This window comes from Pseudorasbora parva, chromosome 8 (genome assembly GCF_024679245.1).
Source record: "Pseudorasbora parva isolate DD20220531a chromosome 8, ASM2467924v1, whole genome shotgun sequence".
NCBI classification, from domain to species: Eukaryota; Metazoa; Chordata; class Actinopteri; order Cypriniformes; family Gobionidae; genus Pseudorasbora; species Pseudorasbora parva.
Window position 1 is genome coordinate 8013893 of NC_090179.1, and position 14311 is coordinate 8028203.

The window sequence follows — 14311 nt, forward strand, 5'->3', positions numbered from 1 at the left end:
ATCGAGTTTATACTCCCTTGACAAAGACATCAAAGGATGTTTCGTCTTTCTGCCCACTTTTTTTCTCACGAAAACGTAGAGGCCACGCCTTCTTCAGTGCTTGTACACTGGTACCATCGATAAGTCTGACAACACCCTTCTTTCAGCAGATGCTCTATGATATCATGGTGGAATTAGGCCATATGTGAACAATGAATTTTAACATACCCTTTCCCTAAAATGATTGAGCTGTTGCATATATCAGTGTGTGCAATAAGGTATACAGTGTCGAGATAGTTTGCTGGGCCTTACCACCTTGGTGAGAGCTTGCTGGGACCTGAGGTGTACATATGCCTTGAGCGGCCAGCAAACTTGTGCTTGCTAAGGCAGCACATATACTAAAATTGGATCGATACAGAGAAGATTAGCATGGCCCCTGCGAAAGGATGACACGCAAATCCGTGAAGCGCTCCATATTTATGCAGCTGTGATCAAGGCCTGCTTCACAGGTCTAAAAGCATCCCCTCCTGCCACTCTTTATTTTCGTTTGTGTTCTCTTCCAAATCAGGAAAATTCTGTCAAGTCCTTCACTGCCTCAAGATCTCCATAGGATCAACTCCTCCTGCTGCATATCGTGTCCAGTTACATCGAGTTTATACTCCCTTGACAAAGACATCAAAGGATGTTTCGTCTTTCTGCCCACTTTTTTTCTCACGAAAACGTAGAGGCCACGCCTTCTTCAGTGCTTGTACACTGGTACCATCGATAAGTCTGACAACACCCTTCTTTCAGCAGATGCTCTATGATATCATGGTGGAATTAGGCCATATGTGAACAATGAAGCTTTAACATACCCTTTCCCTAAAATGATTGAGCTGTTGCATATATCAGTGTGTGCAATAAGGTATACAGTGGCGAGATAGTTTGCTGGGCCTTACCACCTTGGTGAGAGCTTGCTGGGACCTGAGGGCTACATATGCCTTGAGCGGCCAGCAAACTTGTGCTTGCTAAGGCAGCACATATACTAAAATTGGATCGATACAGAGAAGATTAGCATGGCCCCTGCGAAAGGATGACACGCAAATCCGTGAAGCGCTCCATATTTATGCAGCTGTGATCAAGGCCTGCTTCACAGGTCTAAAAGCATCCCCTCCTGCCACTCTTTATTTTCGTTTGTGTTCTCTTCCAAATCAGGAAAATTCTGTCAAGTCCTTCACTGCCTCAAGATCTCCATAGGATCAACTCCTCCTGCTGCATATCGTGTCCAGTTACATCGAGTTTATACTCCCTTGACAAAGACATCAAAGGATGTTTCGTCTTTCTGCCAACTTTTTTTCTCACGAAAACGTAGAGGCCACGCCTTCTTCAGTGCTTGTACACTGGTACCATCGATAAGTCTGACAACACCCTTCTTTCAGCAGATGCTCTATGATATCATGGTGGAATTAGGCCATATGTGAACAATGAAGCTTTAACATACCCTTTCCCTAAAATGATTGAGCTGTTGCATATATCAGTGTGTGCAATAAGGTATACAGTGGCGAGATAGTTTGCTGGGCCTTACCACCTTGGTGAGAGCTTGCTGGGACCTGAGGGCTACATATGCCTTGAGCGGCCAGCAAACTTGTGCTTGCTAAGGCAGCACATATACTAAAATTGGATCGATACAGAGACGTTTAGCATGGCCCCTGCGAAAGGATGACACGCAAATCCGTGAAGCGCTCCATATTTATGCAGCTGTGATCAAGGCCTGCTTCACAGGTCTAAAAGCTTCCCCTCCTGCCACTCCTTATTTTCGTTTGTGTTCTCTTCCAAATCAGGAAAATTCTGTCAAGTCCTTCACTGCCTCAAGATCTCCATAGGATCAACTCCTCCTGCTGCATATCGTGTCCAGTTACATCGAGTTTATACTCCCTTGACAAAGACATCAAAGGATGTTTCGTCTTTCTGCCAACTTTTTTTCTCACGAAAACGTAGAGGCCACGCCTTCTTCAGTGCTTGTACACTGGTACCATCGATAAGTCTGACAACACCCTTCTTTCAGCAGATGCTCTATGATATCATGGTGGAATTAGGCCATATGTGAACACTGAAGCTTTAACATACCCTTTCCCTAAAATTATTGAGCTGTTGCATATATCAGTGTGTGCAATAAGGTATACAGTGGCGAGATAGTTTGCTGGGCCTTACCACCTTGGTGAGAGCTTGCTGGGACCTGAGGGCTACATATGCCTTGAGCGGCCAGCATACTTGTGCTTGCTAAGGCAGCACATATACTAAAATTGGATCGATACAGAGAAGATTAGCATGGCCCCTGCGAAAGGATGACACGCAAATCCGTGAAGTGCTCCATATTTATGCAGCTGTGATCAAGGCCTGCTTCACAGGTCCTCCTGCCACTCTTTATTTTCGTTTGTGTTCTCTTCCAAATCAGGAAAATTCTGTCAAGTCCTTCACTGCCTCAAGATCTCCATAGGATCAACTCCTCCTGCTGCATATCGTGTCCAGTTACATCGAGTTTATACTCCCTTGACAAAGACATCAAAGGATGTTTCGTCTTTCTGCCAACTTTTTTTCTCACGAAAACGTAGAGGCCACGCCTTCTTCAGTGCTTGTACACTGGTACCATCGATAAGTCTGACAACACCCTTCTTTCAGCAGATGCTCTATGATATCATGGTGGAATTAGGCCATATGTGAACAATGAAGCTTTAACATACCCTTTCCCTAAAATTATTCAGCTGTTGCATATATCAGTGTGTGCAATAAGGTATACAGTGGCGAGATAGTTTGCTGGGCCTTACCACCTTGGTGAGAGCTTGCTGGGACCTGAGGGGTATATATGCCTTGAGCGGCCAGCAAACTTGTGCTTGCTAAGGCAGCACATATACTAAAATTGGATCGATACAGAGAAGATTAGCATGGCCCCTGCGAAAGGATGACACGCAAATCCGTGAAGCGCTCCATATTTATGCAGCTGTGATCAAGGCCTGCTTCACAGGTCTAAAAGCTTCCCCTCCTGCCACTCCTTATTTTCGTTTGTGTTCTCTTCCAAATCAGGAAAATTCTGTCAAGTCCTTCACTGCCTCAAGATCTCCATAGGATCAACTCCTCCTGCTGCATATCGTGTCCAGTTACATCGAGTTTATACTCCCTTGACAAAGACATCAAAGGATGTTTCGTCTTTCTGCCAACTTTTTTTCTCACGAAAACGTAGAGGCCACGCCTTCTTCAGTGCTTGTACACTGGTACCATCGATAAGTCTGACAACACCCTTCTTTCAGCAGATGCTCTATGATATCATGGTGGAATTAGGCCATATGTGAACACTGAAGCTTTAACATACCCTTTCCCTAAAATTATTGAGCTGTTGCATATATCAGTGTGTGCAATAAGGTATACAGTGGCGAGATAGTTTGCTGGGCCTTACCACCTTGGTGAGAGCTTGCTGGGACCTGAGGGCTACATATGCCTTGAGCGGCCAGCAAACTTGTGCTTGCTAAGGCAGCACATATACTAAAATTGGATCGATACAGAGAAGATTAGCATGGCCCCTGCGAAAGGATGACACGCAAATCCGTGAAGTGCTCCATATTTATGCAGCTGTGATCAAGGCCTGCTTCACAGGTCCTCCTGCCACTCTTTATTTTCGTTTGTGTTCTCTTCCAAATCAGGAAAATTCTGTCAAGTCCTTCACTGCCTCAAGATCTCCATAGGATCAACTCCTCCTGCTGCATATCGTGTCCAGTTACATCGAGTTTATACTCCCTTGACAAAGACATCAAAGGATGTTTCGTCTTTCTGCCAACTTTTTTTCTCACGAAAACGTAGAGGCCACGCCTTCTTCAGTGCTTGTACACTGGTACCATCGATAAGTCTGACAACACCCTTCTTTCAGCAGATGCTCTATGATATCATGGTGGAATTAGGCCATATGTGAACAATGAAGCTTTAACATACCCTTTCCCTAAAATTATTCAGCTGTTGCATATATCAGTGTGTGCAATAAGGTATACAGTGGCGAGATAGTTTGCTGGGCCTTACCACCTTGGTGAGAGCTTGCTGGGACCTGAGGGGTATATATGCCTTGAGCGGCCAGCAAACTTGTGCTTGCTAAGGCAGCACATATACTAAAATTGGATCGATACAGAGAAGATTAGCATGGCCCCTGCGAAAGGATGACACGCAAATCCGTGAAGCGCTCCATATTTATGCAGCTGTGATCAAGGCCTGCTTCACAGGTCTAAAAGCATCCCCTCCTGCCACTCTTTATTTTCGTTTGTGTTCTCTTCCAAATCAGGAAAATTCTGTCAAGTCCTTCACTGCCTCAAGATCTCCATAGGATCAACTCCTCCTGCTGCATATCGTGTCCAGTTACATCGAGTTTATACTCCCTTGACAAAGACATCAAAGGATGTTTCGTCTTTCTGCCAACTTTTTTTCTCACGAAAACGTAGAGGCCACGCCTTCTTCAGTGCTTGTACACTGGTACCATCGATAAGTCTGACAACACCCTTCTTTCAGCAGATGCTCTATGATATCATGGTGGAATTAGGCCATATGTGAACAATGAATCTTTAACATACCCTTTCCCTAAAATGATTGAGCTGTTGCATATATCAGTGTGTGCAATAAGGTATACAGTGTCGAGATAGTTTGCTGGGCCTTACCACCTTGGTGAGAGCTTGCTGGGACCTGAGGGCTACATATGCCTTGAGCGGCCAGCAAACTTGTGCTTGCTAAGGCAGCACATATACTAAAATTGGATCGATACAGAGAAGATTAGCATGGCCCCTGCGAAAGGATGACACGCAAATCCGTGAAGCGCTCCATATTTATGCAGCTGTGATCAAGGCCTGCTTCACAGGTCTAAAAGCATCCCCTCCTGCCACTCTTTATTTTCGTTTGTGTTCTTTTCCAAATCAGGAAAATTCTGTCAAGTCCTTCACTGCCTCAAGATCTCCATAGGATCAACTCCTCCTGCTGCATATCGTGTCCAGTTACATCGAGTTTATACTCCCTTGACAAAGACATCAAAGGATGTTTCGTCTTTCTGCCAACTTTTTTTCTCACGAAAACGTAGAGGCCATGCCTTCTTCAGTGCTTGTACACTGGTACCATCGATAAGTCTGACAACACCCTTCTTTCAGCAGATGCTCTATGATATCATGGTGGAATTAGGCCATATGTGAACAATGAAGCTTTAACATACCCTTTCCCTAAAATTATTGAGCTGTTGCATATATCAGTGTGTGCAATAAGGTATACAGTGGCAAGATAGTTTGCTGGGCCTTACCACCTTGGTGAGAGCTTGCTGGGACCTGAGGGCTACATATGCCTTGAGCGGCCTGCAAAGTTGTGCTTGCTAAGGCAGCACATATACTAAAATTGGATCGATACAGAGAAGATTAGCATGGCCCCTGCGAAAGGATGACACGCAAATCCGTGAAGCGCTCCATATTTATGCAGCTGTGATCAAGGCCTGCTTCACAGGTCTAAAAGCATCCCCTCCTGCCACTCTTTATTTTTGTTTGTGTTCTCTTCCAAATCAGGAAAATTCTGTCAAGTTCTTCACTGCCTCAAGATCTCCATAGGATCAACTCCTCCTGCTGCATATCGTGTCCAGTTACATCGAGTTTATACTCCCTTGACAAAGACATCAAAGGATGTTTCGTCTTTCTGCCCACTTTTTTTCTCACGAAAACGTAGAGGCCACGCCTTCTTCAGTGCTTGTACACTGGTACCATCGATAAGTCTGACAACACCCTTCTTTCAGCAGATGCTCTATGATATCATGGTGGAATTAGGCCATATGTGAACAATGAATTTTAACATACCCTTTCCCTAAAATGATTGAGCTGTTGCATATATCAGTGTGTGCAATAAGGTATACAGTGTCGAGATAGTTTGCTGGGCCTTACCACCTTGGTGAGAGCTTGCTGGGACCTGAGGTGTACATATGCCTTGAGCGGCCAGCAAACTTGTGCTTGCTAAGGCAGCACATATACTAAAATTGGATCGATACAGAGAAGATTAGCATGGCCCCTGCGAAAGGATGACACGCAAATCCGTGAAGCGCTCCATATTTATGCAGCTGTGATCAAGGCCTGCTTCACAGGTCTAAAAGCATCCCCTCCTGCCACTCTTTATTTTCGTTTGTGTTCTCTTCCAAATCAGGAAAATTCTGTCAAGTCCTTCACTGCCTCAAGATCTCCATAGGATCAACTCCTCCTGCTGCATATCGTGTCCAGTTACATCGAGTTTATACTCCCTTGACAAAGACATCAAAGGATGTTTCGTCTTTCTGCCAACTTTTTTTCTCACGAAAACGTAGAGGCCACGCCTTCTTCAGTGCTTGTACACTGGTACCATCGATAAGTCTGACAACACCCTTCTTTCAGCAGATGCTCTATGATATCATGGTGGAATTAGGCCATATGTGAACAATGAAGCTTTAACATACCCTTTCCCTAAAATTATTGAGCTGTTGCATATATCAGTGTGTGCAATAAGGTATACAGTGGCGAGATAGTTTGCTGGGCCTTACCACCTTGGTGAGAGCTTGCTGGGACCTGAGGGCTACATATGCCTTGAGCGGCCAGCAAACTTGTGCTTGCTAAGGCAGCACATATACTAAAATTGGATCGATACAGAGAAGATTAGCATGGCCCCTGCGAAAGGATGACACGCAAATCCGTGAAGCGCTTCATATTTATGCAGCTGTGATCAAGGCCTGCTTCACAGGTCTAAAAGCATCCCCTCCTTCAACTCTTTATTTTCGTTTGTGTTCTCTTCCAAATCAGGAAAATTCTGTCAAGTCCTTCACTGCCTCAAGATCTCCATAGGATCAACTCCTCCTGCTGCAGATTGTGTCCAGTTACATCGAGTTTATACTCCCTTGACAAAGACATCAAAGGATGTTTCGTCTTTCTGCCAACTTGTTTCTCACGAAAACGTAGAGGCCACGCCTTCTTCAGTGCTTGTACACTGTTACCATCGATAAGTCTGGCAACACCCTTCTTTCAGCAGATGCTCTAAGATATCATGGTGGAATTAGGCCATATGTCAACAAGCTTTAACATACCCTTTCCCTAAAATTATTGAGCTATTGCATATATCAGTGTGTGCAATAAGGTATACAGTGGCGAGATAGTTTGCTGGGCCTTACCACCTTGGTGAGAGCTTGCTGGGACCTGAGGGCTACATATGCCTTGAGTGGCCCGGAAAGTTGTGCTTGCTAAGGCAGCACAAATACTAAAATTGGATCGATACAGAGAAGATTAGCATGGCCCCTGCGAAAGGATGACACGCAAATCCGTGAAGCGCTTCACATTTATGCAGCTGTGATCAAGGCCTGCTTCACAGGTCTAAAAGCATCCCCTCCTGCAACTCTTTATTTTCGTTTGTGTTCTCTTCCAAATCAGGAAAATTCTGTCAAGTCCTTCACTGCCTCAAGATCTCCATAGGATCAACTCCTCCTGCTGCAGATTGTGTCCAGTTACATCAAGTTTATACTCCCTTGACAAAGACATCAAAGGATGTTTCGTCTTTCTGCCAACTTGTTTCTCACGAAAACGTAGAGGCCACGCCTTCTTCAGTGCTTGTACACTGTTACCATCGATAAGTCTGGCAACACCCTTCTTTCAGCAGATGCTCTAAGATATCATGGTGGAATTAGGCCATATGTCAACAAGGAAGCTTTAACATACCCTTTCCCTAAAATTATTGAGCTATTGCATATATCAGTGTGTGCAATAAGGTATACAGTGGCGAGATAGTTTGCTGGGCCTTACCACCTTGGTGAGAGCTTGCTGGGACCTGAGGGCTACATATGCCTTGAGCGGCCAGCAAACTTGTGCTTGCTAAGGCAGCACATATACTAAAATTGGATTGATACAGAGAAGATTAACATGGCCCCTGAAAAAGGATGACATGGAAATCCGTGAAGTGCTCCATATTTATGCAGCTGTGATCAAGGCCTGCTTCACAGGTCTAAAAGCATCCCCTCCTGCAACTCTTTATTTTCGTTTGTGTTCTCATCCAAATCAGGAAAATTCTGTCAAGTCCTTCACTGCCTCAAGATCTCCATAGGATCAACTCCTCCTGCTGCATATCGTGTCCAGTTACATCGAGTTTATACTCCCTTGACAAAGACATCAAAGGATGATTCGTCTTTCTGCCAACTTTTTTTCTCACGAAAACGTAGAGGCCACGCCTTCTTCAGTGCTTGTACACTGGTACCATCGATAAGTCTGGCAACACCCTTCTTTCAGCAGATGCTCTAAGATATCATGGTGGAATTAGGCCATATGTCAACAAGGAAGCTTTAACATACCCTTTCCCTAAAATTATTGAGCTATTGCATATATCAGTGTGTGCAATAAGGTATACAGTGGCGAGATAGTTTGCTGGGCCTTACAACCTTGGTGAGAGCTTGCTGGGACCTGAGGGCTACATATGCCTTGAGTGGCCCGGAAAGTTGTGCTTGCTAAGGCAGCACATATACTAAAATTGGATCGATACAGAGAAGATTAGCATGGCCCCTGCGAAAGGATGACACGCAAATCCGTGAAGCGCTTCATATTTATGCAGCTGTGATCAAGGCCTGCTTCACAGGTCTAAAAGCATCCCCTCCTGCAACTCTTTATTTTCGTTTGTGTTCTCTTCCAAATCAGGAAAATTCTGTCAAGTCCTTCACTGCCTCAAGATCTCCATAGGATCAACTCCTCCTGCTGCATATCGTGTCCAGTTACATCGAGTTTATACTCCCTTGACAAAGACATCAAAGGATGTTTCGTCTTTCTGCCAACTTTTTTTCTCACGAAAACGTAGAGGCCACGCCTTCTTCAGTGCTTGTACACTGGTACCATCGATAAGTCTGACAACACCCTTCTTTCAGCAGATGCTCTATGATATCATGGTGGAATTAGGCCATATGTGAACAATGAAGCTTTAACATACCCTTTCCCTAAAATGATTGAGCTGTTGCATATATCAGTGTGTGCAATAAGGTATACAGTGGCGAGATAGTTTACTGGGCCTTACCACCTTGGTGAGAGCTTGCTGGGACCTGAGGGCTACATATGCCTTGAGCGGCCAGCAAACTTGTGCTTGCTAAGGCAGCACATATACTAAAATTGGATCGATACAGAGAAGATTAGCATGGCCCCTGCGAAAGGATGACACGCAAATCCGTGAAGTGCTCCATATTTATGCAGCTGTGATCAAGGCCTGCTTCACAGGTCTAAATGCATCCCCTCCTGCCACTCTTTATTTTCGTTTGTGTTCTCTTCCAAATCAGGAAAATTCTGTCAAGTCCTTCACTGCCTCAAGATCTCCATAGGATCAACTCCTCCTGCTGCATATCGTGTCCAGTTACATCGAGTTTATACTCCCTTGACAAAGACATCAAAGGATGTTTCGTCTTTCTGCCAACTTTTTTTCTCACGAAAACGTAGAGGCCACGCCTTCTTCAGTGCTTGTACACTGGTACCATCGATAAGTCTGGCAACACCCTTCTTTCAGCAGATGTTCTAAGATATCATGGTGGAATTAGGCCATATGTGAACAATGAAGCTTTAACATACCCTTTCCCTAAAATTATTGAGCTGTTGCATATATCAGTGTGTGCAATAAGGTATACAGTGGCGAGATAGTTTGCTGGGCCTTACCACCTTGGTGAGAGCTTGCTGGGACCTGAGGGCTACATATGCCTTGAGTGGCCAGCAAAGTTGTGCTTGCTAAGGCAGCACATATACTAAAATTGGATCGATACAGAGAAGATTAGCATGGCCCCTGCGAAAGGATGACACGCAAATCCGTGAAGCGCTTCATATTTATGCAGCTGTGATCAAGGCCTGCTTCACAGGTCTAAAAGCATCCCCTCCTGCAACTCTTTATTTTCATTTGTGTTCTCATCCAAATCAGGAAAATTCTGTCAAGTCCTTCACTGCCTCAAGATCTCCATAGGATCAACTCCTCCTGCTGCATATCGTGTCCAGTTACATCGAGTTTATACTCCCTTGACAAAGACATCAAAGGATGTTTCGTCTTTCTGCCAACTTGTTTCTCACGAAAACGTAGAGGCCACGCCTTCTTCAGTGCTTGTACACTGTTACCATCGATAAGTCTGGCAACACCCTTCTTTCAGCAGATGCTCTAAGATATCATGGTGGAATTAGGCCATATGTCAACAAGCTTTAACATACCCTTTCCCTAAAATTATTGAGCTGTTGCATATATCAGTGTGTGCAATAAGGTATACAGTGGCGAGATAGTTTGCTGGGCCTTACCACCTTGGTGAGAGCTTGCTGGGACCTGAGGGCTACATATGCCTTGAGCGGCCAGCAAACTTGTGCTTGCTAAGGCAGCACATATACTAAAATTGGATCGATACAGAGAAGATTAGCATGGCCCCTGCGAAAGGATGACACGCAAATCCGTGAAGCGCTCCATATTTATGCAGCTGTGATCAAGGCCTGCTTCACAGGTCTAAAAGCATCCCCTCCTGCCACTCTTTATTTTCGTTTGTGTTCTCTTCCAAATCAGGAAAATTCTGTCAAGTCCTTCACTGCCTCAAGATCTCCATAGGATCAACTCCTCCTGCTGCAGATTATGTCCAGTTACATCGAGTTTATACTCCCTTGACAAAGACATCAAAGGATGATTCGTCTTTCTGCCAACTTTTTTTCTCACGAAATGTAGAGGCCACGCCTTCTTCAGTGCTTGTACACTGGTACCATCGATAAGTCTGACAACACCCTTCTTTCAGCAGATGCTCTATGATATCATGGTGAAATTAGGCCATATGTGAACAATGAAGCTTTAACATACCCTTTCCCTAAAATTATTGAGCTGTTGCATATATCAGTGTGTGCAATAAGGTATACAGTGGCGAGATAGTTTGCTGGGCCTTACCACCTTGGTGAGAGTTTGCTATGACCTGAGGTGTACATATGCCTTGAGCGGCCAGCAAACTTGTGCTTGCTAAGGCAGCACATATACTAAAATTGGATCGATACAGAGAAGATTACCATGGCCCCTGCGAAAGGATGACACGCAAATCCGTGAAGCGCTCCATATTTATGCAGCTGTGATCAAGGCCTGCTTCACAGGTCTAAAAGCATCCCCTCCTGCCACTCCTTATTTTCGTTTGTGTTCTCTTCCAAATCAAGAAAATTCTGTCAAGTCCTTCACTGCCTCAAGATCTCCATAGGATCAACTCCTCCTGCTGCATATCGTGTCCAGTTACATCGAGTTTATACTCCCTTGACAAAGACATCAAAGGATGTTTCGTCTTTCTGCCAACTTTTTTTCTCACGAAAACGTAGAGGCCATGCCTTCTTCAGTGCTTGTACACTGGTACCATCGATAAGTCTGACAACACCCTTCTTTCAGCAGATGCTCTATGATATCATGGTGGAATTAGGCCATATGTGAACAATGAAGCTTTAACATACCCTTTCCCTAAAATTATTGAGCTGTTGCATATATCAGTGTGTGCAATAAGGTATACAGTGGCGAGATAGTTTGCTGGGCCTTACCACCTTGGTGAGAGCTTGCTGGGACCTGAGGGCTACATATGCCTTGAGCCGCCAGCAAACTTGTGCTTGCTAAGGCAGCACATATACTAAAATTGGATCGATACAGAGAAGATTAGCATGGCCCCTGCGAAAGGATGACACGGAAATCCGTGAAGCGCTTCATATTTATGCAGCTGTGATCAAGGCCTGCTTCACAGGTCTAAAAGCATCCCCTCCTGCAACTCTTTATTTTCGTTTGTGTTCTCTTCCAAATCAGGAAAATTCTGTCAAGTCCTTCACTGCCTCAAGATCTCCATAGGATCAACTCCTCCTGCTGCAGATTGTGTCCAGTTACATCGAGTTTATACTCCCTTGACAAAGACATCAAAGGATGTTTCGTCTTTCTGCCAACTTGTTTCTCACGAAAACGTAGAGGCCACGCCTTCTTCAGTGCTTGTACACTGTTACCATCGATAAGTCTGGCAACACCCTTCTTTCAGCAGATGCTCTAAGATATCATGGTGGAATTAGGCCATATGTCAACAAGCTTTAACATACCCTTTCCCTAAAATTATTGAGCTATTGCATATATCAGTGTGTGCAATAAGGTATACAGTGGCGAGATAGTTTGCTGGGCCTTACCACCTTGGTGAGAGCTTGCTGGGACCTGAGGGCTACATATGCCTTGAGTGGCCCGGAAAGTTGTGCTTGCTAAGGCAGCACAAATACTAAAATTGGATCGATACAGAGAAGATTAGCATGGCCCCTGCGAAAGGATGACATGGAAATCCGTGAAGTGCTCCATATTTATGCAGCTGTGATCAAGGCCTGCTTCACAGGTCTAAAAGCATCCCCTCCTGCAACTCTTTATTTTCGTTTGTGTTCTCATCCAAATCAGGAAAATTCTGTCAAGTCCTTCACTGCCTCAAGATCTCCATAGGATCAACTCCTCCTGCTGCATATCGTGTCCAGTTACATCGAGTTTATACTCCCTTGACAAAGACATCAAAGGATGATTCGTCTTTCTGCCAACTTTTTTTCTCACGAAAACGTAGAGGCCACGCCTTCTTCAGTGCTTGTACACTGGTACCATCGATAAGTCTGGCAACACCCTTCTTTCAGCAGATGTTCTAAGATATCATGGTGGAATTAGGCCATATGTGAACAATGAAGCTTTAACATACCCTTTCCCTAAAATTATTGAGCTGTTGCATATATCAGTGTGTGCAATAAGGTATACAGTGGCGAGATAGTTTGCTGGGCCTTACAACCTTGGTGAGAGCTTGCTGGGACCTGAGGGCTACATATGCCTTGAGTGGCCCGGAAAGTTGTGCTTGCTAAGGCAGCACATATACTAAAATTGGATCGATACAGAGAAGATTAGCATGGCCCCTGCGAAAGGATGACACGCAAATCCGTGAAGCGCTTCATATTTATGCAGCTGTGATCAAGGCCTGCTTCACAGGTCTAAAAGCATCCCCTCCTTCAACTCTTTATTTTCGTTTGTGTTCTCTTCCAAATCAGGAAAATTCTGTCAAGTCCTTCACTGCCTCAAGATCTCCATAGGATCAACTCCTCCTGCTGCAGATTGTGTCCAGTTACATCGAGTTTATACTCCCTTGACAAAGACATCAAAGGATGTTTCGTCTTTCTGCCAACTTGTTTCTCACGAAAACGTAGAGGCCACGCCTTCTTCAGTGCTTGTACACTGTTACCATCGATAAGTCTGGCAACACCCTTCTTTCAGCAGATGCTCTAAGATATCATGGTGGAATTAGGCCATATGTCAACAAGCTTTAACATACCCTTTCCCTAAAATTATTGAGCTATTGCATATATCAGTGTGTGCAATAAGGTATACAGTGGCGAGATAGTTTGCTGGGCCTTACCACCTTGGTGAGAGCTTGCTGGGACCTGAGGGCTACATATGCCTTGAGTGGCCCGGAAAGTTGTGCTTGCTAAGGCAGCACAAATACTAAAATTGGATCGATACAGAGAAGATTAGCATGGCCCCTGCGAAAGGATGACACGCAAATCCGTGAAGCGCTTCATATTTATGCAGCTGTGATCAAGGCCTGCTTCACAGGTCTAAAAGCATCCCCTCCTGCAACTCTTTATTTTCGTTTGTGTTCTCTTCCAAATCAGGAAAATTCTGTCAAGTCCTTCACTGCCTCAAGATCTCCATAGGATCAACTCCTCCTGCTGCAGATTGTGTCCAGTTACATCAAGTTTATACTCCCTTGACAAAGACATCAAAGGATGTTTCGTCTTTCTGCCAACTTGTTTCTCACGAAAACGTAGAGGCCACGCCTTCTTCAGTGCTTGTACACTGTTACCATCGATAAGTCTGGCAACACCCTTCTTTCAGCAGATGCTCTAAGATATCATGGTGGAATTAGGCCATATGTCAACAAGGAAGCTTTAACATACCCTTTCCCTAAAATTATTGAGCTATTGCATATATCAGTGTGTGCAATAAGGTATACAGTGGCGAGATAGTTTGCTGGGCCTTACCACCTTGGTGAGAGCTTGCTGGGACCTGAGGGCTACATATGCCTTGAGCGGCCAGCAAACTTGTGCTTGCTAAGGCAGCACATATACTAAAATTGGATTGATACAGAGAAGATTAACATGGCCCCTGAAAAAGGATGACATGGAAATCCGTGAAGTGCTCCATATTTATGCAGCTGTGATCAAGGCCTGCTTCACAGGTCTAAAAGCATCCCCTCCTGCAACTCTTTATTTTCGTTTGTGTTCTCATCCAAATCAGGAAAATTCTGTCAAGTCCTTCACTGCCTCAAGATCTCCAT

The 14311-nt window shown here is 44.6% G+C and overlaps 23 non-coding genes across 23 annotated transcripts; all 23 read left to right on the plus strand.

Moving 5' to 3' along the window:
* Window positions 1–353: 353 nt before the first annotated feature.
* LOC137085763 (U6 spliceosomal RNA) lies at window positions 354–460 on the plus strand. The gene has a single exon (XR_010907320.1). It is a non-coding gene; the product is annotated as a U6 spliceosomal RNA (small nuclear RNA).
* A 519-nt stretch (window positions 461–979) lies between these two features.
* LOC137085764 (U6 spliceosomal RNA) lies at window positions 980–1086 on the plus strand. Its single transcript, XR_010907321.1, has one exon. It is a non-coding gene; the product is annotated as a U6 spliceosomal RNA (small nuclear RNA).
* Window positions 1087–1605: 519 nt separating this feature from the next.
* Window positions 1606–1712, plus strand: LOC137085429 (U6 spliceosomal RNA). The gene has a single exon (XR_010907021.1). It is a non-coding gene; the product is annotated as a U6 spliceosomal RNA (small nuclear RNA).
* A 519-nt stretch (window positions 1713–2231) lies between these two features.
* LOC137085523 (U6 spliceosomal RNA) lies at window positions 2232–2338 on the plus strand. The gene has a single exon (XR_010907101.1). It is a non-coding gene; the product is annotated as a U6 spliceosomal RNA (small nuclear RNA).
* A 507-nt stretch (window positions 2339–2845) lies between these two features.
* LOC137085765 (U6 spliceosomal RNA) lies at window positions 2846–2952 on the plus strand. Its single transcript, XR_010907323.1, has one exon. It is a non-coding gene; the product is annotated as a U6 spliceosomal RNA (small nuclear RNA).
* A 519-nt stretch (window positions 2953–3471) lies between these two features.
* Window positions 3472–3578, plus strand: LOC137085524 (U6 spliceosomal RNA). Its single transcript, XR_010907102.1, has one exon. It is a non-coding gene; the product is annotated as a U6 spliceosomal RNA (small nuclear RNA).
* Window positions 3579–4085: 507 nt separating this feature from the next.
* Window positions 4086–4192, plus strand: LOC137085766 (U6 spliceosomal RNA). Its single transcript, XR_010907324.1, has one exon. It is a non-coding gene; the product is annotated as a U6 spliceosomal RNA (small nuclear RNA).
* Window positions 4193–4711: 519 nt separating this feature from the next.
* LOC137085767 (U6 spliceosomal RNA) lies at window positions 4712–4818 on the plus strand. The gene has a single exon (XR_010907325.1). It is a non-coding gene; the product is annotated as a U6 spliceosomal RNA (small nuclear RNA).
* A 519-nt stretch (window positions 4819–5337) lies between these two features.
* LOC137085768 (U6 spliceosomal RNA) lies at window positions 5338–5444 on the plus strand. Its single transcript, XR_010907326.1, has one exon. It is a non-coding gene; the product is annotated as a U6 spliceosomal RNA (small nuclear RNA).
* A 518-nt stretch (window positions 5445–5962) lies between these two features.
* Window positions 5963–6069, plus strand: LOC137085769 (U6 spliceosomal RNA). Its single transcript, XR_010907327.1, has one exon. It is a non-coding gene; the product is annotated as a U6 spliceosomal RNA (small nuclear RNA).
* A 519-nt stretch (window positions 6070–6588) lies between these two features.
* On the plus strand, window positions 6589–6695 carry LOC137085835 (U6 spliceosomal RNA). The gene has a single exon (XR_010907390.1). It is a non-coding gene; the product is annotated as a U6 spliceosomal RNA (small nuclear RNA).
* A 514-nt stretch (window positions 6696–7209) lies between these two features.
* Window positions 7210–7316, plus strand: LOC137085917 (U6 spliceosomal RNA). The gene has a single exon (XR_010907467.1). It is a non-coding gene; the product is annotated as a U6 spliceosomal RNA (small nuclear RNA).
* A 518-nt stretch (window positions 7317–7834) lies between these two features.
* LOC137085471 (U6 spliceosomal RNA) lies at window positions 7835–7941 on the plus strand. The gene has a single exon (XR_010907059.1). It is a non-coding gene; the product is annotated as a U6 spliceosomal RNA (small nuclear RNA).
* Window positions 7942–8460: 519 nt separating this feature from the next.
* Window positions 8461–8567, plus strand: LOC137085836 (U6 spliceosomal RNA). Its single transcript, XR_010907391.1, has one exon. It is a non-coding gene; the product is annotated as a U6 spliceosomal RNA (small nuclear RNA).
* Window positions 8568–9086: 519 nt separating this feature from the next.
* Window positions 9087–9193, plus strand: LOC137085525 (U6 spliceosomal RNA). The gene has a single exon (XR_010907103.1). It is a non-coding gene; the product is annotated as a U6 spliceosomal RNA (small nuclear RNA).
* A 519-nt stretch (window positions 9194–9712) lies between these two features.
* On the plus strand, window positions 9713–9819 carry LOC137085837 (U6 spliceosomal RNA). The gene has a single exon (XR_010907392.1). It is a non-coding gene; the product is annotated as a U6 spliceosomal RNA (small nuclear RNA).
* Window positions 9820–10333: 514 nt separating this feature from the next.
* Window positions 10334–10440, plus strand: LOC137085770 (U6 spliceosomal RNA). Its single transcript, XR_010907328.1, has one exon. It is a non-coding gene; the product is annotated as a U6 spliceosomal RNA (small nuclear RNA).
* A 518-nt stretch (window positions 10441–10958) lies between these two features.
* Window positions 10959–11065, plus strand: LOC137085411 (U6 spliceosomal RNA). Its single transcript, XR_010907003.1, has one exon. It is a non-coding gene; the product is annotated as a U6 spliceosomal RNA (small nuclear RNA).
* Window positions 11066–11584: 519 nt separating this feature from the next.
* On the plus strand, window positions 11585–11691 carry LOC137085882 (U6 spliceosomal RNA). The gene has a single exon (XR_010907435.1). It is a non-coding gene; the product is annotated as a U6 spliceosomal RNA (small nuclear RNA).
* A 514-nt stretch (window positions 11692–12205) lies between these two features.
* Window positions 12206–12312, plus strand: LOC137085936 (U6 spliceosomal RNA). The gene has a single exon (XR_010907485.1). It is a non-coding gene; the product is annotated as a U6 spliceosomal RNA (small nuclear RNA).
* Window positions 12313–12831: 519 nt separating this feature from the next.
* LOC137085838 (U6 spliceosomal RNA) lies at window positions 12832–12938 on the plus strand. The gene has a single exon (XR_010907393.1). It is a non-coding gene; the product is annotated as a U6 spliceosomal RNA (small nuclear RNA).
* Window positions 12939–13452: 514 nt separating this feature from the next.
* LOC137085908 (U6 spliceosomal RNA) lies at window positions 13453–13559 on the plus strand. Its single transcript, XR_010907459.1, has one exon. It is a non-coding gene; the product is annotated as a U6 spliceosomal RNA (small nuclear RNA).
* Window positions 13560–14077: 518 nt separating this feature from the next.
* Window positions 14078–14184, plus strand: LOC137085472 (U6 spliceosomal RNA). Its single transcript, XR_010907060.1, has one exon. It is a non-coding gene; the product is annotated as a U6 spliceosomal RNA (small nuclear RNA).
* The last annotated feature ends 127 nt before the right edge of the window (window positions 14185–14311 follow it).